The sequence below is a fragment of the Paroedura picta genome, chromosome 3, assembly GCF_049243985.1.
Source record: "Paroedura picta isolate Pp20150507F chromosome 3, Ppicta_v3.0, whole genome shotgun sequence".
Classification (NCBI taxonomy): Eukaryota; Metazoa; Chordata; class Lepidosauria; order Squamata; family Gekkonidae; genus Paroedura; species Paroedura picta.
In genome coordinates, this window is record NC_135371.1 from 13,250,357 (window position 1) to 13,278,343 (window position 27,987).

Below are 27,987 nucleotides of genomic sequence, written 5' to 3' on the forward strand. Positions count from 1 at the left end.
GGGCATGGCCTTAGTTTTTTCATTCATAATGGAATCTTTCTAAACAACATGTTCTGTCTCTACAATGCAATCACCATGGGAATAGGAGCAGTTGTGAACTTTCACCAGAAACCTGCGGGAGGGTCAGAATAATAGCTGAGCCAGCATCCGATTTGTTGTATGCCAGAGAGGAAGGTGTAGGCTTTCATGGTAGCCCAGAGACACAATTTCTCACGACTGGCTGGACCTTTCCACGAGCAAATTACATATCATCGCTGCAAAAATCCCTATCTGAACAGCACTCGATTTGCATCCGGAAATTGTCCACCGGAACGGTCGCTTCGACTCCACAGTGTAGATTATCTAGAGCACACCTCATAAAGGTTTGTATCAATTTCTCATCTGGGGACAGGGAGACAAAAGGAATCTTTGTGTTAGGTTTTGTTGCAGCGATAGGATTAGTTTGTTTATTTATTTGTTTTCTTATTTCAGTGTGGCCCTTCCCCAATTGCTCAGGGCGGCTTACAACATCCTATATAATAAAACAATAATGAAAACGTTTTAAACATTTTTTAAAAATCAGGCTTACATTTAAAAATAGTCAGAGCCCATTACCTTCCCTCCAACAAGGAGTGCTTGCTGTTAATGATATCCCAGGGCCTGGTCTGGGCGTTTTGGAATCGTTTGGCTAGTGTGCAGCACCCAAACAGAGTGGAAACAGCACCCAAACTAGACTGGAAAACCTTTTCAAAATGTTATTCAACTGCAGAAGAACAAAATGACACAGGGTTGTTTTTTCTCTCCAGAAAAGCCTGTGTGTCAAACAAAGGATTACATGAGATTTTATAATATTCCATTGAAGGCAGGGAAAGATGATGCTTTTCAAGTCAAACCAATAACCTGGGGTCTTCACCCCTTGCATATCTCACAGGATCACCCATTGCCATTTTGCTAAGTCACCGGAAAAAGGTTACAAAAGGCAATTGCCCATTCTTTCTCAATCCTCTGGTAACATAAACAACGGCATGATATAAACAATTATCTCTGCCCTCGAGAATAGAACATATCAGATACCGTCAAAAGCAAGTTCCTGGGCCTTCTATTACGAAACAATCTTGTACACTAAGCTGCTCTTTACAGAACAATTGTTTTAAAAAAATATTATTTCACTCTCCTATACATCATAGAAGAGCCTCTTGTGGAGAAGAGCCTCTTGTGGCGCAGAGTGGTAAGGCAGCCGTCTGAAAGCTTTGCCCATGAGGCTGGGAGTTCGATCCCAGCAGCCGGCTCAAGGTTGACTCAGCCTTCCATCCTTCTGAGGTCGGTAAAATGAGTACCCAGCTTGCTGGGGGGTAAACGGTAATGACTGGGGAAGGCACTGGCAAACCACCCCGTATTGAGTCTGCCATGAAAACGCTGGAGGGCGTCACCCCAAGGGTCAGACATGACCCGGTGCTTGCACAGGGGATACCTTTACCTTTACCTTTATACATCATTAACTAGCTTTTGTGTTGATGTAGGAAGGCCAGCTCATTCGTGGTGTTTATAGGCCTCGGGCGTAGGCTCGGTGGAACAGCCATATCTTGTATGCCCTGCGGAACTGTTTTATGTCCCGCAAAGCCCTGATCTCACCTGGGAGAGTGTTCCACCAAGCCAGCGCTTGGGCTAAAAAAGCCCTGGCCCTGGTTGAGGCCAATTTAAGTTCTCTGGGGCTGGAGAGCTTGAGCAAGTTTTGTGCGCTCAACCATAGCTTTCTTTAGGAGGCATAATGGAGAAGGTACGTAGTTCTCTGACCAATTAGGGCCTTAAAGGTAAGAACCACAACCTTGAACCTAGTTCAGTCCTCAGTGCAGCTGACCCACTGCAGCTGGCACAGCACTGGTCGCGTATGACACAGGGGGTATATATTTCGAGGGAGGAAATGCAGAATCGCCAACAACAGAATTTCCCGGGTCGGGGCAGGCTTCCTCTTCGATGCCCAGAGGCAGACAGTGCAGAACTTATTTTCCCCTATCGAAACTAGGAATGGCAAATATATGTGTAGAAAGGAGAGAACATGGTGAGCCTTGGGCTTTACTGGAACAGATGTTAAACTCGCTTCATGCCCTAGATCAGGGGTAGTCAAACTGCGGCCCTCCAGATGTCCATGGACTACAATTCCCAGAAGCCCCTGCCAGCATTCGCTGGCAGGGACTCCTGGGAATTGTAGTCCATGGACATCTGGAGGGCCGCAGTTTGACTACCCCTGCCCTAGATGAATGGACTGACTTTTACTGTAGACTCCTTACTTCTTGCTATTCTGCTGTGCATTGTGTTCCTCCTTTCTTACAAGAAGTGGCTGTCAACGTAAGCTGGAAGTCAGCCTTCTGTGGGAGCCTCTTGTTGTGACAGAGTTAGGCTTCTTTTCCTGGAAGGGACAAGAGCCCAGTCAAGGTCCGGACTGGCTGAACTAAGCATGTGGGCTGTTACACCGTTCAGCAGCCAATAAGGATGACTTCAGTTCAACCTATCATCAAAAGCTCCCCGTTCAAATAGCAGCTCCTTTTCCAGTTCTCTCCGAGAATTAATTGGGGAACAGAGAACCATGTTTGCCCCCCAAAGCTTCCTGGAGGGAGGGCATGATAAAAAATGTCGATTAAAATGTCACATGTCCGTCCCATGGAAAGGAGCAAGACTTGCTTTAGGGCAGTGGTTCTCAACCTGGGGGCCGGGGCCCCTTTGGGGGTCGAATGACACTTTCACAGGGGTCATGGCAGGGTAAGCAGCTTGGCCAGGGGAGGGGAGCCATCCACACAACAGCCTTGTGGGTTGATCGAGATAGAGCGTCCGTCTGTCTGGAGCAGCGGAAAAGAGTGAGATCGGCATGGTGGGACAAGAGGCAGAACTGAACTGAGAAACCCCGGGGAAAAACAAATTTGTATACAATGATGAACAATGGAGCTTCACGCCACTGGTCAGTTTTTGTTTAATTTCCGTGAAAGAAGACTTGCATAATTTCATGGTTGGGGGGTCACCACAACATGAGGAACTATATTAAAGGGTCGCGGCATTAGGAAGGTTGAGAACCACTGCTTTAGGGACTATGATGGGAATCTGACTGCTGGATCATAACCCATCTGGAACATTCCATGCAGCACCCTTGGATAAGCCTTGATGGAATGGCCACTCTTTGGGAGGACATTATGTTCCATATGGCTACAGTTGAGCTGCAACATTCAGTAATAGCTTTAAAGTTCCCAGGAAAACAGAGCAAAAATTTTTGCCTCCAAACAAATTGTGAAGGAACAGATTCTTGGATAAGCAAGGCTGTGTGGAATGGTTTTAGAGACCTAGGTAGGCCACTCTTTAGCTTCTGATCCTTCGCATTACTTTGATGAAGGAGTGAGAGAAAAGGAAATCATGCGTTTCAGACAGACTCCATACCTGTGTACTTCCTCCCAATCATGCATACGGCATTTTCACGAGTCTCTTCACAAGTCCTTGTGTGAAAACGGCATTTCTGATCGTTCTTAGCACGGCACTTTCGGCATGTTAGGGCTTCTGCTGTAAAAGGCAAGGACTGAGAGTTTCAACTACTCTTGTCAAAAAACAGCCCCCCCCCTGTTGGAGGTGAGCAGAGACTGAAGCTAGAAGGACAATCAACTTGGTGAGGAGACTGGACCCTCATTCCAGGGGCTACAATGCCGAATTCTAAACATGCCTTTCTCTCTGTGTGTTTCTTTTACATGAACGTAGGCACTCAACGAATTCTTTCAGAAGATGTCCCAGCAGAACCTCCTTCCAAAGAAGCCCTTAGATCCCCCAGTTCAGTAAGCAATAGCAATCTGCATCTATGTATCAGTAGATACATAGGACTTATAACTAAGGACTTATAACTAAGGACTTATATGGGACTTACCTCCTGGTAATAGGGACATGACAAGGCAGGCTGCAAGTGCCATGAAGAGCCCCTGATTCCACTGGCAGAATCGGTGCCCCATTGGATAGCCGTTGTGTACGTAGAAATATTGGCACGTCTTCAGTGGGCAATCTGCTTTGTACTCCCAGGCAGGGCTGGCAGCTGGGAGACACACTCGGTGACCAATAGGCTCAAGCAGAGCTTTTTGGGAACCAGTAGCAGCACAATTTACCCTCAAACTGAAGGAAGCCGACCACAGCATTTATATCAGGCCAGGTGAGACCTTATTGGTTCTTCAGGTCATATGATATCTTGGGCTTAGAAAGCTGCAGGACTCTGATGCCATATGCCTAGGTGGAGTGTGCAGTAGCAGAGACTTGGTCAGCAGTTCCTCCTGCTCTAAAGCCACTCTGTAAGTGCGGAAAGAATGAAACACTCTCTTGTTAGGACCAGAATCTCAAGTTCAAAAGTTCTGGCATTGTGTAGCACTAGCCTAAAAGACGCTGACCTTCCAGCTGTAGTCCACTCAATAGGAAAATGCTAAAGAATGTGGCTTCTTTTATGTTATCTCTGCAATGGAACACAAGAGGCTTTTGAAAGTTAATAATAATAATAATAATAATAACAACAACAACAACAACAACAACAACAACAACAACAACAACAACAACCAAATGATGAGGTGGATGCCTCTGAGGAAGAGGCAGAAGACACTCTCTCACCCCCCCCCCAAAGAAAGCTGGGGTGAATCTGCACTGGGCTTTTTATTCCCGGTGACCCCAAATTAAAGGAAGTCATCTACACATTATTTGACTCCCATTTTAATATCTAGTGCTTTAAATTTTCCCTCTGCAACATCTATGATTGATCCACAGTGACACCACCTTCACCCTGCGATATCCAGGAGTGGATACAGTTTGTTACATTTGAGGAAACCGCTCCGAGAGCCCCAGTTTTATGTGTAGATGTTCTGTGTTTTGCCAGATTAACTTCCTGCCCCGTGCCTCCAATGCTGATGTAGTGAAACAATCTGTTGCTGATTGGTCAGGGTGTTAGTTCAAAGACTGCCTAGTTCTTGGTTGCCATTCCCTTGCAAGACTTATTTTTGTCCTCATTTCTAAAATGACTGTACTCCAAGCCCCCACTTCTGTGTCAAGATTTGCCTCTTGGATTTACTTTCCCCTCCTCATTCTCTGTGAGGCTCCCCTGCTCCCCTCCTGCAGGAAGAGAAAGATAAACAAGCAACCTCGTGCCCCTGGCTTGCTTTGACTATAGACTTGGGAGTCAGAAGGCAGGAAATAAAGCACTCTCCATCCTTGTACTCCTTCAATGCTGGCTGGAGCTTCACCTGACCCCCCCCCCCATCCAATGGGAAGGAGACTGAAAGTTGGAACAATGCAAATGCAAAAGGGCGATGTGTTTATAATCGGGGAAAAAGAAGGCTGTAGATACAGGTTTAAATTAACCAGAATTCAGCAAGATTTACAGTGGGGGAAAATGTGAGTGCAGATTCTACCCTGGAATACTCATTGATGGCTTCTCATGATTTCCACGAGAAACTTTCATTGTACTTCTGAAAAAGGATTCGGTATTTAAATAAGGCAAAGGATAAATGGGAACATTCAAATGGAACAAAATAGGCCGCCTTTGTAAATGATGTTGTGGGAACAAGAAAATAAGCAACTCACCTAGTATACAATTTAATGTTACATATGAGTCAGGAAGAAACTAGATCACACGCTGGCTCAAAGGCACGAGTAATTTTAATATGGCCTCTCCCTTCATACTTGCTTGCCAATGAGTTACATCCAAGTGGAACAAAAATTTTTCTTAGAACAGCACTCGATTTCATATCGTAGTCCATTATGAGGGATTTTCCCTCTGCTTCCACATGTTTTGGTATCTGCTGCACAAGTCTTCACGGTATTCATCAGATGATGACCTGAGATTGGAAAAGATCCCATCATCCCGGCAAGCGGAATGGGAAGAAAAACATGCTTCAATGAGGGCTTTCAGTTGTCAGGCAAAGGGCGCTTTTTGTCTGTTAAAAAAAGTGATCTCCACAATGTTATTCGTTAGACATGAGAAAATGAGTGTGCTGAGAGACGTCTTTGGGAGGTGTCCCTATTCCTGGTGATGCCTGCAAAGTCAGCATTTGGGCTACAAGCCCATGTCTAGTTATCAAAATGTAACATCTTGAGGTCTAGTTCTAGATCGTATCCTCTGGGGCAAGGCTTCCCAACCAGGAGTCTGTGGACCCCTGGAGTTCATGGGAGCTTTGGAGGGGTCCATGGCCTTTCCTCTCCTGCCTTGATAGATCTGGCCACAAGCTAAGGAACTAGCTGCTTCCATTGCTCCCCCCTCCCAAATGTGTGTGAGTTCTCTCATGGTTTCTGTGCCTGGGAGGGGGCGAAGCCTACATAGAGTCTACTCCTGTCTTAAACCACATCCTGTCTCTCCTCCCCCCCTCCTCAATTTTGAGTGTGCCAACCAGTTGGGTGACCTTGGGCTCGCCACAGCGCTGATAAAGCTGTTCTGACCCAGCAGTGATATCAGGGCTCTCCCAGCTTCACCCACCTCACAAGGTGTCTGTTGTGGGGAGAGGAAAGGAAAGGTGATTGTAAGCCACTTTGAGATTCCTTCAGGTAAAGCAGCATATAAGAACCAACTCTTCTTCTTCTTCTTTTAATATCAATAGGCCATTGGCTCAAAGATACTGGGGAATGCTAGTCAAAGACCATTCCAGGGGGTGTGGCAGGGAGGTGTAGCCAGCTGACTGTTTCCAGGGCTCCTTGAAGCCTGAATAATTATTTCAGGGATTCCTCCATGGTCGAAAGGTTGAAAAAGACTGCTCTGAGGTCATGTCAGAGAGATTTTTCAGGGGTACATTGGCTCTCTCTAAGTCTGCATACGTATGGCAGCAGTCCAATGGTCCAACTCACCTTTTCCCTTCTGAGTAGCTATAACTAGTAAACTTGGCCATTGGAGACAGTTGCCCTCTGCCTTTAATGGCCATGGACAAGAGAAGCAGCAGAGAAGGCACCATGCTTGCTTGTCATGCACAAAACAACAAATAATTCTTTGGTTTCCCTGAAGACTGACAAACATATTTGGACAGATGCCTCTTATTGAGCAGGAGTAGGGAGAACTGTCCCTGCGGAACTTCTGCCCAGCCAACAAGAATTCCAAAGCCCTCTCCTGGCCATATCTGGGCTTCATAAGGTGCCTGTCTGAGAAAGGAATGCCCGAACCCAGGAACAACTTCTTACCTGCAAAGTATTTGATGTTAACACAGACCCCTTTCTTCACTTCACATGCTCTCATAACAGGGAGACAGAGCTTCGATAAACCTAAAGCACTGCACAATCGGCATTTGATGGCATCTGTGATAAACAACAAGCACTGCTCAATGTCACTACTCTGTGCAAAAATCTCCCTCCGTGGAATGAAGGGCTCCCTGCTTAAAACAAAGAGTGGTCTCGATTGTGCTAAAGGAGGGCGCTGGGGGGAGCCCGTGCTGCTAAGTGCCACTCTCGGTTGCCCCCCTGTTGCTCTGGAGCAGGGGTAGTCAAACTGCGGCCCTCCAGATGTCCATGGACTACAATTCCCAGAAGCCCCTGCCAGCATTCGCTGGCAGGGGCTTCTGGGAATTGTAGTCCATGGACATCTGGAGGGCCGCAGTTTGACTACCCCTGCTCTGTAGGATCCAAGAGGCGGAGGAAAGTCCCAAGGGATTCGTGCTAAGGGCATGGAACTCTAGTGGCAGAATTGCAATTTGCAAGCTTTGCCCCAAATGGCCTCTCTGCTTGCTCTGGGAAGTGTATCTGTACCATTACCCAGGAAAAGTTTAAGGATTTGTGGGGTCCTAAGAGTACAATTGTTGTAGGAGCAGCAAGACTGGGGACAGAGGGACCCCCCGCCCCAGTGGAAACGGGTGCAGTGTCCTTAAAGAGTGGAAAGGAGGGAGGAGAGAAGTTACACCCTTGATTCATGGGGGGGGGGAGACATCATGTGGGGGCCCTGGAAGTATGGTGCCCATAGCACGTGCTGCATGTGCTACATGAATAAACTGGCCCTGCCATTACCATTGGCTAATGGGGGTAGGTGTGCCAGCTCCAGGTTGGGGAACTCCTGTTGATTTGAGGGTGGAGCCTGGGGAGGACAGGGACCTCATGGGGTACAAGGCCTTAGAGCCCACCCTCCAAAGCATCCATTTTCTCCAAGGGAATTGATCTCTAGTCTGGAGAGGAGCTGTAATTCTGGGGGATCCCTTCCTTCTTCCGTCATCCATAGATGGAGCCACTGAGGAGAAGGCAGAAATAGCCCTGGTCCGTCTGGGAGTCTGCTCCCGCAGGAATATTTGCTTGGATTCAGTTTAAAGTCTTGTCTTTGGTAGGTTTTGATTCCTTTTTTGCGAGTCAGTTTTCGGCTTTCACAAAGAGCAACCGAGTAACAAATAATTCCCCTTTTATTCTCCTTACCTCCTGGTCCCGGGCAGAGGAAGACACAGGCTGCAAGTAGCCAAGTCTGAACCACAAACGGCCTCTGAATCCCCGTGAAGAAGATGGGCCCCATGAAGCAGCTTTTGAGTCTGGAAAGAAAAACTGACCTTTGGACAGGTTTCTTGTTTTTTAGCCTCTTGACAATTCAGGAGACTAGTCAGGGCCTCCCGACAGCCAATCACATCTTAACGTTGGCTAACAAGCTACCCAAATGGAGCGGCCAGGTCAAGGGACAGATGGCACTGGATTGGTTCCTCAGGTCACCTTCTGGGCTTGAATGCTCCAGTAAACATTGGCCATACAAGGGATGGTCCAACTAAGGTTGCCAACCTCCAGGTGGGGCCAGAAGCTGTCCTAGAATTGCAATTTACTTCTAGTCTACATAAATCAGTTCCCCTGGGTCCTTCCTCAATAGCTGATATTTTCTCCAGGGGAACTGATTTATGTAGAAGTCTACAGAAGTCTTCATGTTCCTGCTGAATTCCTCCATAAATTCTACCTTTCCGGTCTCCAGTCACAAATTTCCAGGAAATTCTCAGCCGTTTGGTAGCAGCCCTGGACACCGCATAGATTTGACTGCCATTTCCCTGCCTTTAAGTAGCTCTATAGTTCCAGGGAGTAAGCAGCCCCCACTGCTGAAACTCCTAGGTCAAGATATCTGTTGGGGTCTTAAAACCTTGCTATACAATTTACCTAAATGCCAAAAATAAACCCACCTTTTTCAAGATGCACCAGGATAGTTCCTGGCAGACCATAAGATTAGCAGTGAATTTCAAACATTGACTGCTTAAACTAAAAGTCTTCCTTGCACCTCCTACAAGTTCTGATGCTCCGTGCACACAGGTTACTCATTGCTGTGGTTCATCAAACCCGGTTGTGTGGGATGAGTCTGTACTTAGTATACCTTTATAGTTATCACACCCTGAAGCTTACACCTCTCAGAAGAACTGTGCTTTTCCTCTCGGTGCCCACATGGCCATCCTGTCTCAGGACACTTTGCTTCCGGTGTGCTGCAGTTCATTTACTTCTCTGGCTGTCCCCAAACATTTTGTTCCTTTGCAGTCTTCCCCTATTCCATGGATGAGTTGTAGAAAGTAAAACCTGTAGAAGGGAATGAAATCCACCCCCCCCCCCTCCCAATGACCATTATCAGGTAAACAAGAACTGAGAAAACTTTCCTTGGCAGAAAACATGTCAGTGGCTCAAGGTAATGCAGAAGCCATCCATGGTAGATCAGGGGGACTGAACTTCTGGCTCCTACATCCCAATCACTCTCACTACTGCACCACATGGTCTCTGATAAATCAGGGAAGTTGTTAAGTTTCCTTTGTCTTGTAATGGAAGGGATTTGTTGGACAGGAAAAGGTAAAGTTGCACCTGGAAAAGTTCTCTTCTGTAGAACCTAAGAATACTGGAGCTGTTCTTTAAATCTTGCCATTAGAAGGGAACTGTACAAAATGATTGTATGCGACCAGGAAAGACTTCTTACCCCTACCTCTCCCCTCACCAAACAGTGCTTTAAGAATTTGCAGGGCCTGTAGCACCAGAGTCTATTTTGGGGGTGAAACCTAAAAGGGTAGGGTTTGGGGAAGGGAGGACTTCACTTGGGTATAATGCCATATAGTCTTCCTTCCCAAGTGGCCATTTTCTCCAGGGGAACTGATCTGTCACCTGGAGATCACATGCAATTCCAGAAGATGTCCAGCCACCACCTGGAGGTTATCAGCTCTAACCACCTGCCTAATCTCAGACGGTGGGGACATCCAAAGTGGGGCCTTCAAAGATTACTTTAATGGTCAGCCCCATAAGGGACTAAGGAGTCCTAATGTTGCAGCTAGGGATGGATATGAATTGGAAAAATGCAGCTCGGTGCAATTCGTGGTTCATAGCATGTGCGGTAGATAAACCACAGACTGTCACAACTTTTAGCCACTTTACAGGTTTGGAACATTCTCCCCAGCATGTAGATACATCAAATTAATGGGTGTGTGTGTGGGGGGGGGGGAAATCTCTGAATGGCTTTCCTTTACCAACCTTTCAGGTAGGGACTGGATTTACAGGGTTCAAATTGTGGGCCCCTCCAGTGCCCTAGAAAAATGCTTTCTGGAGAAATTATCACCTGTCAGATCCCGTTGTCCTATTAAAAGCTTAATAACAAAAACTTGCAACTTAATTTTTTAAAGATGAAAAGACCCTACAGGCCAAAATGAACCCCTCTTATAGGGGTTTAAGATAAGATGGTATCCATAGACTATAAAATTATGGGGCACTTTGAAACTGCTGCAGTTCATTTACTTATGTGGCTGCCTAGGAATGTTCTGCTCTATCATGTTCTTTTCTTCCATGCATCAGCTCTAGAGAGCGGATTAATATGCAAAGCTTGAAGTAGGTGGTCGACATCCGATAACCAAGAATAGACAGAACGTTCTTTTGCTTCTAGTCCTGTGATATCATCTGGTTTGAGGATTAACAAAATTAGGGAAGAACATTTAGGAGAGTTTATTCATATCCAGTTTTTTTTTCAAGTGAAGCTTTAAAAAAAGTATTTGATCCTAAGGAGGGTGTGTATTGTGTGCGGATACTGTCCATTCTGGATCAATTCAATTGTATTTATAATTTATGTATTTAGATTTTTATACCGCCCTTATAAGAGCCTCTTGTGGCGCAGAGTGGTAAGGCAGCCGTCTGAAAGCTTTGCCCATGAGGTTGGGAGTTCAATCCCAGCAGCCGGCTCAAGGTTGACTCAGCCTTCCATCCTTCCGAGGTGGGTAAAATGAGTACCCAGCTTGCTTGCTGGGGGGTAAACGGTAATGACTGGGGAAGGCACTGGCAAACCACCCCGTATTGAGTCTGCCATGAAAACGCTGGAGGGCGTCACCCCAAGGGTCAGACATGACTCGGTGCTTGCACAGGGGATACCTTTACCTTTACCTTTTTTACCGCCCTTCCATATGGCTCTGGGTGGTTTACATCAGTGGTCCCCAACTTTTTTATCACCGGAGACCGGTCAACGCATGGCAATTTTACTGAGGGCTGGGAGGGGGGGTCTCTTTTGCTGAGGGACGTCACGGCTGCCGCCTGAGCCCCTGCTCCACTTGCTTTCCTGCCAGCGCCACTGACTTCCCGCTGCCCTCTGGGGGGTGCTGCCAGCAGCAGCTGTGCAGTGTCATGCTGAGGGGGAGCCCCAGCCATGGCAGCCGCAGTAGAGCACCAAAGGTGAGCTGACGGCAGAGTGGCAGGGCAGCCCCTGAGGCAGCAGCCAGGGAGGAGGACAAGGAGGAGCCACGGCCCGGTACCGACTGATCCACGGACTGGTCCTGGTCCCCGGACTAGGGGTTGGGGACCACTGGTTTACATAAAACGTCATAAGGTAATTACATAGAACATCAGAACAAATATTTAATTGTTTTGTATTTATATACTGCCCTCCCCTGAGGCTCCGGACAGTTATAACATAACATATCAAACAGAACAATATTTCAACAGGAAAGGTAACTTTGACAGAAGCCTTTGGTAGGTCATAGTGGGGTGTCTGAGGGGGGACCAGCATAGGTTGTTGGATCAGTCAGCCTCAAGCAAATGCCTGGATTTATTACATATTTCCTGATTTTTTTTTCCAAATAATCTACACCAGCATCAACTAGAGACTTTCAGCTCCTTTGAGCACACATCCCTCTCCACAACTAACGGAATGAACACAGAATAGTTAGACCAGCCTCTCTCAAACTTTTTACTGTTCAGAAACCCCAGAAGTGGCGCGATCGTGGAGAATACATTTAGGAAGCACCGCTGTGTAAATGCCCTTTGAGGGACCCTCCCCTTTCCATCCCCTCCAGGCCCATCATTGGCCAATTGGGGGGGAGGGGAGGTTGACATGATTGGATATGGTCATATCACTTGATAAATGTTTAATACATTTAAAATATACATATAAAATTAATTCTCATCTGTTCAGGAAACCCTTCCAGGTCCGTCAAGAAACCCCAGAGTTTCATGGAAGGCTGAGTGAGAAAGCCTGAGATAGACAGTTAGGAATCTCTCTCTCCTCTTTCTATGTAAAGTTTGTTTGCCTCCATGATAATACTAAAACTGGTCCTCTTGGGGGGCATGGCAGATGTGTAGGTGTGTCGACATTCGCAAAGATACAAAAGCAAGGGATGAACACAGAAGATACTCTGCTTCATTTGCCTTTTCATATTGAAACTCTCCCCGTATATTTCCCTACCCATACTGCTTTTCACAGTCATGTTTATACCAATTATCAGCATGCTCTGAAGACCCATAGTGTTAAATAGCTGAGTGAGGGAGTTTATTGATTTATTTATGGTTGGATTTATACCCTGCCACTTCTCCAAGGACTTGTGGTGGCTTACAATAAAAATATTGATAAGTTCATAAAATCCCAATAAAACGCCCAAGAACCCTCCAAGAATGACAGCCGAAAAACACCCTCTAACTCCTGAGCAGACCAACCAGGGTGGAGAGCAACGATATGCGTGCTCTAGCCGGGGGTCTGTAAAAACTGGTCCTGTTGGGGACCACAGCAGACTGCGAAGGTGTATCTTCAGTCACTTATAAGATTCCCTAGAGCAGTGGTTCTCAACCTTCCTAATGCCGCGACCCTTTAATACAGTTCCTCATGTTGTGGTGACCCCCCAACCATAAAATTATGCAAGTGTTCTTCCATAGAAATTAAACTGAAACTGACCAATGGTGTGAAGATCCATGGTTCACAATTGTATATAAATTGTATATAAATTGGCGGGTGCCTTCAGGAGGAGTGGCAACAGTGCCCTCCCTGGCCAAGCTGCTCGCCCTGCTGCGACCCCTGTGAAAGGGTCGTTTGACCCCCAAAGGGGTCCCAACCCCCAGACTGAAAACCACTGCCCTAGAGGATGGTTACCTTGTTGGACCCTTGATATTAGTAGACCCAAGATATATGTCTTTAAAAAGAAGGTTGCGTGTTGAAGACTAACTTACCACCCTGTATTGAGCCTGCCAAGAAAACGCTAGAGGGGTCACCCCAAGGGTCAGACATGACTCCGTGCTTGCACAGGGGATACCTTTACCTTTACACTATATTGATAAGTTCACTGATGAAGTAAAAATGAAGATGAGTCTGTAGTACCTAGGAACTCGTTCTGCTTATAACAGTTTATATTGTTTGAATAAAGTGTTTGCCATCACCAGTTTGAAAACTACCTTTTCTTGACTACTCTACCCTCGGCCAGTTTGGTGTAGTGGTTAGGAGTGCTGACTTCTAATCTGGCATGCCGGGTTCGATTCTGCGCTCCCCCACATGCAGCCAGCTGGGTGACCTTGGGCTCGCCACGGCACTGATAAAACTGTTCTGACCAAGCAGTGATATCAGGGCTCTCTCAGCCTCACCCACCCCACAGGGTGTCTGTTGTGGGGAGAGGAAAGGGAAGGTGACTGGAAGCCGCTTTGAGCCTCCTTTGGGTAGATAAAAGTGGCATATAAAACCAACTCTTCTTCATCTTCTTCTTCAACCCCCCCCCCCCCCCCGGCTACTATTCATCTGTCTGAGCTCGGGGTTTGGGAGAGTTTATTGCCACCGACTGGTAATATCCATTTGTAAGGGGTTTTCATGGAGTTTTCGTGGGGAGGTTCCTTTGAATATGCCAGCCGCCACAAGCTGGTCAATGGGACCATGGTAGATGTGGAGGTATGACTTCAGTCACAAAGCTATAAAAGCAAGAGACAAACACAGCAAATACATGCGTCCTAGATTATTATCAAATATTTATTGTCAAGCCATAATGGACTGTGCCCTCTATTCATGATCGCAGATTAAAACCTCCACAATTCTCACAAACATCCAACAAAAAGGGTGGGCTGTTAGTCTGACGTAGGGCTCAAGGAGAATGAACTCATCTTAACTGAATTTCCAGAGAGTTACTGGGACTTGAACTTGTTGACTGAGTACTATATTTGACAGCATTTTATTGATTTATTGATTTAGATGGTCCTCCGTTCACTCACGTCCCTTCTGCAAAAGGAAACCTCTTGTCAGCTTTAGTCCCTCACTCTGTAAAATCAGCACATGCTCACGTAATCATCTAAAGCTGAAGCAGAAGGTGAAGACAGAAAAAAACATTAGTAATGCGGGGGGGGGGGGACTCATCTGGGAGATTACCCTGGAGCAGTTCAGCAATTTTGGTTAATCAAGCTGAATCCAGATGAAGTGAAGAGGCAGGACATCTGTCTTCCCCCAAGCGAACTACATGTCATTGTTGCAGAAGTCTCCGTCAGAACAGCACACGTTTTCATAGTTTAGGTTGACCTCCGGAAATGACCCCGTGTTCCCACAGGCCTTATGTTCGGCATTGTCATCGAAACAGCCCATGAATTTTTTATTCAGAGTATCTTCTGGAATAGAGAGAAGGAAGGAGCGCCTTACGACTTGCATTTTCCCTTCAATAGCGGGAAAAATACATCATGATGAATAATGGAGGGTGTGCAAGGAGGAGGGCATACCGGATTTCCAGCAGCAAGGGCTCGTCTCAGAGCACTTTTGGCTGTTACCCCCACCAAGCCCCCAAAACAACAATTTCTCTTTCTCCTTCGCACTGAATTACTTACATGGAGGGGGGAAGGATGCATTTTGGTTGAGATGTGGACTACGTAGGAATATACAAGATCTACTGTGCATAAATAGAGAGCTGAGGGTCCTGATGGAACTCTCGAAGTGCCACAGTGCCAGCAAGGCAGAGCTCTTCCGCTAGGTCTTTGGGTGAGGCCAGGGTTATTGAGATCTGGGCTCCTCCGCTCTTGAGTGAATAAGATCTATGCAGCTCCCTCCAACCCCCCTCTCTATCTGAGCTCAGGGTTTGGGAGAGTTAATTGTCATCGAATGGTTCTGGATTGCGATGTCCATTTGCAAGGGGTTTCTGTGGAGTTTGCACGGGGTTTTTACTTTGAATTTGTTAGCTGCCACAAGCTGGTCAGCAGGAGTGGCGGGATAGAAGTTAAATTATGAATGAATGAATGAATGAATGAATGAATGAATGAATGAATGAATGAATGAATGAATGAATGAATGAATGAATGAATACAGAGAGATGGCTTGAAAATCCTTCGGGGGGAGTAATGGGGACAGCTAGCTCACTAGCTTAGCAAGGTTAGGGACCTCCCCCTATTTCAGTTGGCTTACTGAAGTTGTCCTGGTTCACCTGAGAACAGTTAGTCTCTTTCTCACTCCCAGCCAGATTGATTATTTATTTATTTATTTATTTATTTATTTATTTATTTATTTATTTATTTATTTATATGCCACCACTCTCCGAATGAACGAACTCGCAGCGGTTTACAATAAAACAATAAAAAACAGTATAACCCCATAAAAACCCCTTAATGCATTAACTTCAACAGTGAGCATTAAAAGCATTAGACAGGCTTCTCTCTTTCCTCCTTCTTTTCTTTAACAAACCTATTTTGTTCCTAAGCAGCACGTGCTCAACTTTTCTGCGTATTTAGACTCTGCCAACATGCTCAACCTGCTTCCTACCCCGGTGACTCGGCTCCTGTCTATGGATGCCGCAGTTTTTGCATGGGATGTGTTTGTCAGTCATCTTTGCCTTGTTTGACTGCGATGATCAGATGGGAGCTGATCCGAAGGACCCTTTGGTTCAGCACCAAACTACCCAAAACGCCTGCCAGTTTGGCTGTGTTTTACTCCCCAAAACATTACAGATCAAAACGTATCAGCAGCAGTTAACGTTGCTAAAGTCAGGGAGTCAAACAGCAGCCAATCTGATTGTTTTCTTTAAAAAATCTTTAAAAAATCTTTAAAAAATGAATTGTAACTCATTGTACTGGTGGCCTTCTGCCGTATCATCAGGCGGAGTAGCCCAGACTAAGTCACTCTCTTTAGATCTTGCATGTTAAACAGTGTCGGCCCCAGGTAGTATTTGGATGGGGAGACTACCAAGGAGGTCCAAGGTTCCTAGGCAGAGACAGCCAGTGGCAAACCACCTTTGAATGTTTCTTGCCTTGAAAACTCTTTGAAGAGTCACTATTAGTTAGTTGGAACTTTATTATTGCAATCGTTATTTATTGTTGCAATCATGACACTGGAGGGCTTTTCTCCTACCTGGGCCTATTCTGCACACAATAGATAATGCACTTTCAATGCACTTTAGAAGTAGATTTTCCTGCTCTGCAGAAGAATATCCAGCTGCCAAAGCAGAATGAAAATGCATTATCCTATGTCTGTGGAATGGGCCCGGGTCTCACCAGGCATGGGCTCCAAAGATTAGAGGTGCACAAAGAAGGTACACAACCTGGGAAAGATTCCTTACCTAAATAGACCTTGCTTGTCATGCAGACTGGATTCTCACCCACGGAATTGCAAGTCGATTCTACAGGCTCACACGGTTGGTCTGGACTCCAAGATGCACAATGTTTGCATTCAAGGGAATCTGATGTAAAAAGGGAATTTGTCTTTCAGATACATGCAGCTCTCACCTTGAACCATTCACCAAACCAACCACGTCCTTGTGGAATTGCCAGTGGCGTGCTACAGAAGGATATCGCTGAGATCACCTTTGCTGCCCTCGGTTCTTTGTTCCGTAGAGCTCATAAAGACAGAATAAATTGATGGCCATTTGGAAGGTTTCAACACATAGCCCTTGCTTTGGGAGAGGGCGTTACTCTTAACCCCTTAGCTCCTCTCAAACAGATGTGATAATGTGTGGAAAGGAAGGTCCATCGATGAGGTAGTAGGAGTGCCGACAAGGTCAGGGCTTACCCTAACCAAGGAGATGGCTGTGGTAGGGGTAGGGAGGAAGAAAAGATTCTGTACTGGAGGAAAGAGGGTTTTGTCTCTGCTTCTACAGCTTGGAAACCCCATGGGGGATGCTTTTTTTTTTTTTACCATGGTGAAGATGTGGTTGCTACCTTCCTTGAGCAGCTTGATAGAACATGTAGGCAACAGGACCTTCTAATTCTGAGTAACTTCCCAGTGCCCTTGATGTGTGCTGGGAAACAAAGTCTGCTAAGCAACTTTCTGATCAGCCTGGTTGACAATTTAATTTATCACATGGTGGAAGAACTTACGAGAGACTTGGCCATATTCGACTTAACAGACAGGAGTTGGTAGATGGGGTAAAGAAAGTGGGAACCCTGGGGGGGGGGGAGTGACCATGTCCACCTAGAATTCCTTTTGAAATTGGGGGGGGGGGCAAGGAGGTTTGTAGCCAGGTGGGCATGTTATCTCATTACCCATAAGCAATGGTTGGACAGCTACTTCTCATGGATCCTGCACCGAGCACGGGGGTTTGACTAGATGGCCTGTCTGGCCCCTTTCAACTCTATGATACTAGATAATTGTTAACATCAGAATTATGTCCACATTTCTGAGTGGCATTCACACTGTTTTCTTTCCCCCCTCCGAGTTAGCAATTCAGAAGAGGCCCCAGCAGGTCTCTCCCCCCCCCCCCCCCCCCGATCACTACACCTACTAAAGACATCACCTTGTAAAGTTGTCATTTTACAGAAGAAAGGGGCCTAGCACCACTACACTAGGTGACAAGATCTCCTGGTTTCTGTTAGGTGCAACTTACCTCCTGGCCTGAGGCAGAAGAGAACACAGGCTGCAAACAGACAAGTCTGAGCAAGGCGTATCTCTTGGGTCCCGAAGAAGTATCTGTGCCCCATTGGGCCCGTGGGGATGAGAGGGGGGCGCTGAGAGAGAAATGAATCCTCACCGGTGGGCACTCTGGGTTTTATCCCCTGGTAGTCCAGTCAGCTCTGACAAAGCTTCAAAGGAGAAACACTGCAGCTGTTCAACTTACAGTAAGAAGCAAAACGCTTAAACCCATGTCAGAGAAACAGAAGTTGCTTAAGATCCGGTGAGACTTTATTGGCTTCTCAGGTCACCTGATCTCTCTGGGTTGGAAGGTGCCTTTTTGCGGGGGCGAAGCTGCAGAACTGAAGAGTTCAGGCCTGTCATTTGCCTTGCTTGCAGGCTGCCAAGTGTACATGGGAATCTCACAGAAGTTCTTCAAGCTGCACGGCATTTCCATCATTAAAAAGAGGCTATATTGCCAATCTCAAACCACCTTTGAGGAGGAGGACTAAGAATGTCGAAGCATGGAATAGAATATTAAAATTGGCCCCTCCAACTACGAGAACAAGTATCCCCGGCCTCCATGGTCTGCGTTTTTTCATGCCTCAGAGAACTCGTTGCATAGAGTGGGATGGGTATGCACACCATGAGCCAAGATCCTTCTATCATCCCTCACATCTCTTGGGGGCGGGGAACGGACATCCCAGCTCTGTACCCATTTCATTCATGCACACTTGGCTCACAGCGCCCTCGCACTCTGCCTTCTTATCTGGTGGCCACTAACAGTGGCGTTCCATCACTCTTCCTACCTTCCAAGCATCGTTTCTGGAAAGCGGATCAGTATCTCACAGCAGGTGATGGGACATTTGGAAAACCACCCGTACATCCGTGTCCCACCTTAGTGCTCCAGGACAGAACGTTCAGGGCCTGCACAGAATCCATGGGTTGAACCGCATTGATCTGGGATTGTGCATTTCTTGGGTTCGTTGGGCACATTGCTGTTCACTAATTGCTCTGTCACATTGGCAGTTAAGCACACTAGACCTGAGAAGCCATATTTGTGTCATAGAATCATAGAATCATAGAATCATAGAGTTGGAAGGGGCCATACATACTTCATGTTAGAAGTAATATTTTTATTCTGTTGCTGTTGCTGCTACTGGGTGGGCAATGAAGTGCTCACCTAAGTACTTATTTGTATGCAGAGATAAACATAAGAATAAATTAAAAACAAGAGTCGGGCACAGACCCTGACTGTTAATGTTTCATGACTGAACAAAAGCAGATTGGACATTTCCTGCCAAGCACATATATTACTTTCCTGTTGGCAAAGTTCTGACTGTTGCATCCTTTAAAAACCTAATTATGAAACATTAGATCAGGGGTTCACAACCTGGGGGTCGGGACCCCTTTGGGGGTCGAATGACCCTTTCACAAGTCGTGGCAGGGCAAACAGCTTGGCCAGGGGGGGCTCCATCCACACAACAGCCTTGCGGGGTAGATCAAGATAGAGTGTTCATCTGTCTGGTGCAGCGGGAAAGAGCGAGATCGGCAAGAAGCAGAACTGAACTGAGAAACCCCGGAAAAAAACCAGTTTATATCCAATCATGTACAATGGATCTTCCCGGCACTGGCCAGTTTCGGTTTAATGTCTGTGAAAGAACCCTTGCATAATTTTATGGTTGGGGGTTGCCACAACGACCGTTTATGCACTGGCAACTTCATTGCCCCACCCCCCTGTCAGGAGCACAGATCGAGGGTGGATGAGATGCACCAGGCCAAGTACTCCCCCATGTGAGTGCAGGAAGAGGTGGGACAACCTGCCACGACTAAAACTCCAGCCTGCAACCTGGCATGAAACCTCTAGTGCGTAAACGGTCAACATGAGGAACTGTATTAAAGGGTCGTGGCATTAGGAAGGTTGAGAACCACTGCATTAGATGCATGCCCAGATTTAAATGTTACAATATGGAGAAGGAAGAGAACACTGATTTGCTAGAGGAATTTCTGTGGGAAGGCTAATTGCAAGTTCAGGCACACATCATATATTTGGAGGAGAGAAATGAACTGGTTTTATAGAGTCATGTGGGTTTCACGTAACTATATAAGATGACCACACTCCAAAAGTCCCTGAATCTCTTAGACAGAGATTCTAAGGACATGAGGTTATATAATCTTTTCTGAAGGCACTATGGTGAGATTTTAGGTTAAGGTGACCAGATTGTCCCACTTTTGGAGGGACATCTGGGGGCACCTGGCAAATTGTAAAAGGTAAAGGTAATGGTATCCCCTGTGCAAGCACCGAGTCATGTCTGACCCTTGGGGTGACGCCCTCTAGCGTTTTCATGGCAGACTCAATACGGGGTGGTTTGCCAGTGCCTTCCCCAGTCATGACCGTTTACCCCCCAGCAGCAAGCTGGGTACTCATTTTACCAACCTCGGAAGGATGGAAGGCTGAGTCAACCTTGAGCCGGCTGCTGGGATCGAACTCCCAACCTCATGAGCAAAGCTTTCAGGCGGCTGCCTTACCACTCTGCGCCACAAGAGGCTCATAAGGACATGAGGTTATATAATCTTTTCTGAAGGCACTATGGTGAGATTTTAGGTTAAGGTGACCAGATTGTCCCACTTTTGGAGGGACATCTGGGGGCACCTGGCAAATTGTACTTATGTTGAAATTAAAAAATATATATTTATTTATCTATAGTTGGATTTCTAGAGCCTCTTGTGGCGCAGAGTGGTAAGGCAGCCGTCTGAAAGCTTTGCCCATGAGGCTGGGAGTTCAGTCCCAGCAGCCGGCTCAAGGTTGACTCAGCCTTCCATCCTTCCGAGGTCGGTAAAATGAGTACCCAGCTTGCTGGGGGGTAAACGGTCATGACTGGGGAAGGCACTGGCAAACCACCCCGTATTGAGTCTGCCATGAAAACGCTGGAGGGCGTCACCCCAAGGGTCAGACATGACCGGTGTTTGCACAGGGGATACTTTTACCTTTACCTTAGTTGGATTTCTATACCGCCGTTCGCCAAAAGGTCTCACGGCGGTTCACAATAAAATATAAAATCAAAGTAAAATCACATAAAACCCCATAAATACCCCATTATTGCAATAAAAAGATGGCATTCTATTCTACAACTCTCCCCACTTTCCCCGCTTGTTCAGAGAGAGGTCGGACGTTAATTCTGTAAGAGAGAGAAGGAGAGAAAACCTGGCCAATGGATTAGGGATCTTGGATGGAACCCGGGCTCTGCCCTGGCCTCAACCATACGCCTGGCGGAAGAGCTCTGTCTTACAGGCCCTGCGGAAAGATGGTAGTTCCAACAGGGCCCTTAGCTCCTCCGGGAACTCATTCCACCAGGTTGGGGCCGGGACCGAAAAGGCAGGGATATAGTAAAATATATAGTAAAATATATATTACTATGCATTCTATGAAAATTTTTGTTGCTCCATATAGACCAAATTTTTAATCAAGAACCTTCCCCCCGGTCAATGGTGTCCCGTTTACCAATGTTAAAATCTGGTCACCTTATTTTAGGTAAATAAGGGACGCTATAGAAGTGTTTCTGGTTGTGAGTTCATTTTGTTGAGGAATTGTGAACCTGTCATAATTGATCCTTTCGAGAGTGATTAGATTTTAAATAAAAACTTTAAACGGAAACATAAGTGACCTTTGCCTGGGATGGCAGGTTTTCACTTGCTGCCATGTGCTTCTGACTTCTCTTCAGTCAGAGGGCTGTTAGCCTAAAAAGGTAAAGGTAAAGGTATCCCCTGTGCAAGCACCGAGTCATGTCTGACCCTTGGGGTGACGCCCTCTAGCGTTTTCATGGCAGACTCAATACGGGGTGGTTTGCCAGTGCCTTCCCCAGTCATGACCGTTTACCCCCCAGCAGCAAGCTGGGTACTCATTTTACCGACCTCGGAAGGATGGAAGGCTGAGTCAACCTTGAGCCGGCTGCTGGGATTGAACTCCCAACCTCATGGGCAAAGCTTTCAGGCAGCTGCCTTACCACTCTGCACCACAAGAGGCTCTTATTGTTATTGTTATTGTTATATAGGCTGTTAACCTATATAGATTGATTAGAGAAGGGGGGAGAATCTCAATACAGCCCTGTGATTAGTAGTTAATGTGTTAATTTGGAGGACAGAAAGAAAGAAGCTCGGTTTCCACATCTCTGCTTCAAAGGGAACGTTTCACTTGATGATGGGTAAGACTTCCTTGCAGTCCAAAAAGACACACAGAGGCTTGCCTGATATGCACTCTTTATTTCTCGGTAGAAACTTGAATCTATAAAGGCAGATTAAAACAGGCATGGATTCCCTCACAAGCCTCCACCTCGTCGCAATTATGATAAAGAACTGAAAATGAACTAAGCAGTAGTAAATAATTTGCACAAATCTGTTGTCTCTGTTAGCCTCTTCTTTCATTTGTCCCTTTTGTTTTCCAAAAATACATCAAAGGCTGACAAATTCATAAACCATCAGGACCTAGCTACATACTACAAAGTGCCGTAGTGTTCTCCTGCAGGTCCACTCCAGTCCCTTCAACCCAACATCCTCCGGGAATTTCATGTCCAGAACTTAATACCTACGCATGTGCTGGTCAAATTTGGATTAGGACTTGGTGTATAGTGAGAGGAGCTTTAAGACTTTCCCCTAAGCTAGGTGTGGCCAAACTGGCTCTCCAGATGTCCATGGACTACAATTCACATGAGCATCTGCCAGCATGTAGTCCATTAACATCTGGAGAGCCACAATTTGGCCACCGCTGCCCTCTACCATGTTCCCAATCTGAAACAGCCCTAACAACTAATTGCTTACTGCAGCTCATCACTACATATAAGTTTCCCCAGCTGCACAAATAGGTTTTGGGTCAGGAAAATGGTGTGTACAGAGAGACTTAAGCTCCCTCTCCTCTGGGCCACAGCCGCGTTCTGCACATACCGGGGAATTAAGTCCTGACCATGGAATTCTCTGGGCATATCTGGTCAAGGGGACTGGGGCAGACAGGTGGGAGATGGAGAGATGCAGCACAGGGGGAATCAATAGATTCGAGGAAGGCAGGTGTGGCATTACTACTGAAGTGTGGCAGATCTCAAATGGGCCTCAGTTTTACTTATCCAAAAGAACTTCATGGGGGAAATTCATATTAAGGAGGAGGAATGTTTCTACAAGTTTGCAACACAGGGAGCCAAGAGAGGATAACAGCACTGATTGACTCATGTCTATGGTCTTCTACAGCCTTCTCCACACAATTACAATGGCAGGATTTGAAAAACATTATTTTGAGGGAAGGAGAAAAGAGTACGATGGACCGGATGAATAGACATTAATTAGCAATGTCTGCAGTTGGTCCTTTTGTGAAAAGCAGGAGAGAGGACTGTCCATCTGGAGGATGGTGGCTGAAAGAGCCCTGAAGTCACGGTTGGCTTATCGTGACCCTGGAGGGTTCTCCAGGCCACAGACTAGATGGTTTGCCTGAAGGACCTCCAAGTACCAACTAGGGCCAATATTCTGAGCTCCCAAGATTGGAGGAGAACAGGCTAGCCTGGCCCATCCAATTTAGGGACACACCGTAAACGCAGGGACAGCCAAAGAAGATCTGATCCAAAATTCAGTTGACCAGTATATACCCTAAAAACAAACTACAGATTGCAGCCCAAAATGGGGAGACGCGTCTTCTTAACATGACATCTGCCTTCATTCACAGTCTCAATGCAGCTACAAAAAATTGCTGCAGAAATCTTTATTGGAGCAGCAGTCATGTTTGTAGAACATCCCACTCCTTGGCAGTATCCCTTTCTTTCCACAGGTATTCACACTGCCTACTAAGCAGCTCAGCACTTTCCTGTCCAAGACGTTACCTAGAGTGGGGAAGACAAGGGGCAGCTTGGTGTTACCACTGATGTTAACTGCAGAAATACCCATCATTTCGAGAGGAAACATGCCCATTTGCGGGAGCACAGGCAGGATCTCTTCTAGCAAGAGAGAGGCTAAGGGCCCGGAGTGAAAAGGGAAGGCAATGCAACAGAGTCCCTAAATGTCATTTCCCCCTGTTTGGAATAAGATAAAGGTAAAGGTATCCCCTATGCAAGCACCGAGTCATGTCTGACCCTTGGGATGACACCCTCTAGTGTTTTCATGGCAGACTCAATACAGGGTGGTTTGCCAGTGCCTTCCCCAGTGATTACCATTTTTTTGGAATAAAAAAAAAGGTAAAGGTATCCCCTGTGCAAGCACCGAGTCATGTCTGACCCTTGGGGTGACGCCCTCCAGCATTTTCATGGCAGACTCAATATGGGGCGGTTTGCCAGTGCCTTCCCCAGTCATTACCGTTTGCCCCCAGCAAGCTGGGTACTCATTTTACCGACCTCGGAAGGATGGAAGGCTGAGTCAACCTTGAGCCAGCTGCTGGGATCGAACTCCCAGCCTCATGGGCGGCAGACAGCTTCAGACAGCGTGTCGCTGCCTTACCACTCTGCGCCACAAAAAGCTCTTTTTTTTTTTTTGAATACACAGGCCTAAATAACCTAGTGAAGTGGAGCTAAACCAACTGGCCATGGTGGAATGAGTTCCCACAAGAGCTGATATCCCTGCAGGAACTTCGACAATCCTGCTGGGCCTGTAAAATGGAGCTCTTCTGTCAGGTCTTTGGTTGAGGTTGGGGCATGGAAGATCTGGGGTCCCTCTGCACATGTTTGCTAGCACCATTTTCCATCTGGCATGGCAGGCATCTCTAGACCCTCCCCCTGAGACACTGGGTGGAGGACGGTTGGAGGGGGAAGGGAGGGAGTTGGGGTTTTATTTCTGCATCCAGGTTATTGGTTATTGATTATTTTGGGGTTTTTAAAACTTTTCTCTCATGTGGGGATTTCTATTGTTTTTACTGTCGTAACCCACCGCGAGGCAATTTTTCCGGGAAATAAATCTAAGCAATAAATAAAGTAAAATAAAATAAAAACGCAAGCTCCTTTCTGTCTACACCAGTGGTCCCCAACCTGCGGGCCGCGGCCCGGTGCCGGGCCGCAAAGGCCATGGCACCGGGCCGCGGCTCCCTCTCCCCGCCCCGCCCCCGCAGTAAAAAACTTCCCAGGCCGCAAGCTTGCGGCCCGGGAAGCTTCTTACTGCGGGAGGCGGGGAGAGGGAATCAGGGCCGGGCCGCGCCTGTGCGGGCCACGCCCGCTCGGCCCGATCCGCGGGCGCGGCCCGATCCGTGGGCGCGGCCCGGGCGCGGCTCGCGGGCGCGGCTCGGGCGCGGCCCGATCCGTGGGCGCGGCCCGGGCGCGGCTCGCGGGCGCGGCTCGGGTGCGGCCCGATCCGCGGGCGCGGCGTGGGCGCGGCCCGCGGGTGCGGCCCGATCCGTGGGCGCGGCCCGCGGGCGCGGCCCGATCCGCGGGCGTGGCCGCGGTCCGCGGGGGCGCGGCCCGATGCCCTGCCGGTCCCCAGCCTCGGAAAGGTTGGGGACCACTGGTCTACACCACAGTGAGCCAAAGCAGAGCGAATGCACAGCAGGGAAGATTCCTACCCGAATAGAACTTCATGGCTATGCAAACGGCCCCGTTCATTTGGCACGTCTTCCCTGGAGGGAGGCAAGGCTGGCCTGGTTTCTCCATAGTGCAGGACTTGCATTTAATAGCAGTGACTGTCAAACACAGAAATGAGGACTTCAGAAACCATCATGTTGAGGTCAAGGAGGGCATGGTGTGTCAGTGTCATCCGGACGATTGATATTGCATTGAGGAGTCATTTCTCTCTTACTTAAGAACAGGGATAGATCGGCAGCCCCCGATTGTGTGAAAGCTCATCTGGGTTCTTTATTGTCCTGCTGACATTCCCAGGGGACTGTAACCCTGACTAAACGGGTCCTTTGTCTTCCAGAAATGCAGGTTAATAGGAGGAAGGGGTTGTGTTTCATAATCAATTGGAATTCTCACTTGGGCAACCGGGGGCAGATTGCAGTAACAATATAAGGACATGAATCCTAGAATCATAGAGTTGGTAGGGGCCATACAGGCCATCTAGTCCAACCCCCTGCTCAACGCAGGATCAGCCCTAAGCATCCTAAAGCAATATGAAATCAGACTAAGAACTTCCTCAGACTAAGAACTCCCTGCATGGGCTTGGTGGCAGCAGAAGCAGCAGATGGGGCTGGTGGCTTAAGGCCTGAATGCAGGGAGAGCCTTCAGCCACCAGCCCGTCTTCTGCTGCTGCTGCCGACCTTATGCAGGGAGTTCTTAGTCTGAGGAAGAGTGCTTGCACTCCAAAGCTCACATTTTGTTGGTCTTAAAGGTGCAACTGGACAGTTTTGCCGTTATGCACAACGTCGTTGACAATCTGCCACACACCTGAAACCGATCCGCAAAAAGCGCTTCGTTGTAGCGCTTTCAGGGAAATCCCAGAAAGTTGATTCACCGTCCGGAAAGTGCTACACTCCTGCAACCAATCTGCAACACTAGCGGGAAAGTTTTTTTTTTAACTTCCTTAAAGGGAAAGGGGCTGTTTTGGAGCATGCTAACGGCCGCCCATTGGCTGCTTGACGGCCAGGGGCGGGATGAGCTAAGCAATAGCACTTCCTGGCTAGCGATTTTTGCCGAGACCGGAAGCCTGTGGGAAACGATAGAAACGCAACTGGATTCCACTACAAAGGGAGGTGTGCATAATGACGAATATTTTAAATGGCGATTTTTCGTTCTGCAAACAATTTGCAACATGGATCCCGTTGCGGAATGGCCCTATGATTCTGTGGGGGGCGGGGGTAGCGGGCCTACTTTTAATGAAATTAGAGGCCAGTAATGCCACATCATTCCCTTCTTTGAGGTCTTACCTCACTGCTCTCTGGCAATTACTATCAGCATTTTTCCCTGAGCCCCATTCCAATGAATGACATCACTTATGATGGGTGACAACTGTACGAAATGCTAGAGCAAGCTGATGTGGACACAGAGTTTGCCTTGCTGAGCTCATAGCCACAGGATTTGCTCAAGCCTTACCTTTTTGCCGCTGACACTTACCTGGTTGGAGGCAGAGGAAAACACAGGCTGTCAGTAAGCAAGCCTGAGCCATGTGTGACCCCCAAAACCCCACAAGGAAGCTGTGCCCCATTGGATAGCCTTCAGGCAAGAAGAACCGACCCCTCTTGAGACAACAGCCAACCGGTTGATGCCCTGTCCACAGTGGCCACGCAGGACAGTCAGGTCAGCTTGCTGGCAGCAGAAGAGACTCAAGATCAGTCAAGAAAGAGCTGTTTTATAAGGCCAGGAGGGACCTGATTGGCTCCTTCAGTCACTTGAATGAATTCGTTGGACCTGAAAGCTGAACTGATGAACCTTCCAGCCATCTGTAGAGATTACGCTGCAGAATCTGGCCAGCGATTTCCGCTGCTTGCCAGCTAATCTGGTGATAGGAGACCAGATATATTTTGTGTGCTTCATGAATTCTCTTCTTTGGAAGTTTCTAAGCAGAGGCTAGATAGTCACGGCCCCGTTTGCTGGTTTATTTTCCCTTTATTTTTCACTCTATTTTCGGCCGAAAATGGCGCCCGTGCGGGGGGGGGGGTCACTGGGGGGAGCATGGCAACGATGAAACGGCAGCTCAGACACCACCTGTTAGCTGCAACGAATCAACGCAGATTTGTTGCAACGTTTGTGTGTGTGTTTTTTTTAAAGAAAACCTTCCTTAAAGGGAAAGGGGCTTTTCGGGAGCATGATAACAGCCGCCCATTAGCTGCTCGTTTGATTGACGGCCAGAGGAGGGACAAAGCTCGGCAATATCGCTTCCTGGCTAGCAATTTTTGCCGAGACCGGAAACCTGTGGGAAACAATAGAAACGCAACTGGATTCCACTACAAAGGCAGGTATGCATAACGACGAATTCCACTATTTAAAATGGTGTTTTTTCGTTCCGAAACCAATTTGCTACATAGATCCTGGTGTGGAATGGCCCTAGTGCTCCCCCCCCCCCTTTAAGTGCTTTAAAACAGGGGTAGTTAACCTGTGGTCCTCCAGATGTTCATGGACTACAATTCC

General features: G+C 47.3%; 3 long non-coding RNA genes across 7 annotated transcripts; all 3 read right to left on the reverse strand.

Moving 5' to 3' along the window:
- Positions 1–251: 251 nt before the first annotated feature.
- On the reverse strand, positions 252–9,380 carry LOC143831566 (uncharacterized). 5 transcript variants are annotated; one of them, XR_013228920.1, is made up of 7 exons: positions 9,096–9,380; positions 8,359–8,468; positions 7,147–7,260; positions 5,566–5,819; positions 3,403–4,447; positions 595–791; positions 252–381 (listed from the first exon to the last, which is right to left on the reverse strand). It is a non-coding gene; the product is annotated as an uncharacterized LOC143831566 (long non-coding RNA). The 5 variants fall into 5 exon arrangements; XR_013228919.1 differs by having other exon boundaries at positions 3,403–3,522; positions 3,878–5,819; XR_013228918.1 differs by having other exon boundaries at positions 595–742; positions 3,403–5,819.
- A 4,734-nt stretch (positions 9,381–14,114) lies between these two features.
- On the reverse strand, positions 14,115–18,372 carry LOC143831568 (uncharacterized). The gene is made up of 3 exons (XR_013228922.1): positions 17,964–18,372; positions 16,701–16,820; positions 14,115–14,769 (listed from the first exon to the last, which is right to left on the reverse strand). It is a non-coding gene; the product is annotated as an uncharacterized LOC143831568 (long non-coding RNA).
- A 5,306-nt stretch (positions 18,373–23,678) lies between these two features.
- Positions 23,679–27,160, reverse strand: LOC143834528 (uncharacterized). The gene is made up of 3 exons (XR_013229801.1): positions 26,974–27,160; positions 25,488–25,604; positions 23,679–23,826 (listed from the first exon to the last, which is right to left on the reverse strand). It is a non-coding gene; the product is annotated as an uncharacterized LOC143834528 (long non-coding RNA).
- Between the last annotated feature and the right edge of the window lie 827 nt (positions 27,161–27,987).